We start from the raw sequence: 1,106 nt of genomic DNA on the forward strand, positions 1-1,106 counted from the left end.
TGGGTAGGGAGGGGTTCTCCGTTGCGCAACATGTTACAATATATTTTATAAAGATTATAGAACACTACAACAAACACAATTCCTTTAAAAATATCTTATTACATTCTAATCGCTTACTGTTGTTTTGTTTAAAAAGTCATTCTTTAATTTCTCAATATCAAACAATATATGTAAAATTGGACCAATCTTGGCATGTGACCAAAAGTATCTTAGCAAATGGTTCCTCACCAGGCATGCTCCTCGCTCTCGGTTGCATTATGCTACAGGAGGTTGTGGCTTTATGCAACATGACAGAAGTATAACTCTGGCTTCTGGGACTAAGCCAAATCGAATATCAAAGGTTTCATTTTTCAGCAAACATTGCAGCTGCAATCTTCAGTTTTGGAAGCAGCAATACATAGACCTAGCAGTGTACAGTGAATGGGAGGTGACAGCATGAGTGAATGAACAGTGAAACTGGGTGCTAACCAATAAGGAGTAACCATCATCATCCCCATAGATAGGCCTATATCAGATCAGAGGAGTAGATAACATAAACAACAGAAGAAAAATACTCCAGCCATTCTTTAACTGAATGCAGGAAAATCTCCAACACGTACAGATGTTGCACCATCTGTACAATGCTGATATAACTGAAACAAGAACTTGCCCTCAGAACAATTCAACAGGCCTTTATTACGAGCTAAGAGATGCCCAGCTGTACAGTACAGAATGGAATTTCTCACTTATGTCAACCTTAACAAAGACAAAAATTTAGAAACTTCTACAAAATACATTCGCATGTCCACGGACTTCTGCAAGAACCATGGGCATACATTTTAGATTCATTCCAGACTGCAGGACATTCAACATGTGAACAGAAAAATTAAGGAAGTAGAAGACAGGAGAAGATTATTTAGACAGTTAACCAGAAGCGCTGGCAACAAGAATTATTTGCATGTAAAACAGGAAGATTTTAATTTTATTGTGGTTATGAGTAAAATATATTTGGGTACCTTGTTAACAGATGATGGAAGGTGTACTAGTGAAATTAAATCCAGGATTGCCATGGCAAAAGCTGCATTTAGCAAGAAGAATAATCTTTTTACCAGCAAATTGGACTTAAA

Source organism: Cryptotermes secundus, unplaced genomic scaffold (genome assembly GCF_002891405.2).
Source record: "Cryptotermes secundus unplaced genomic scaffold, Csec_1.0 scaffold565, whole genome shotgun sequence".
Taxonomy (NCBI): Eukaryota; Metazoa; Arthropoda; class Insecta; order Blattodea; family Kalotermitidae; genus Cryptotermes; species Cryptotermes secundus.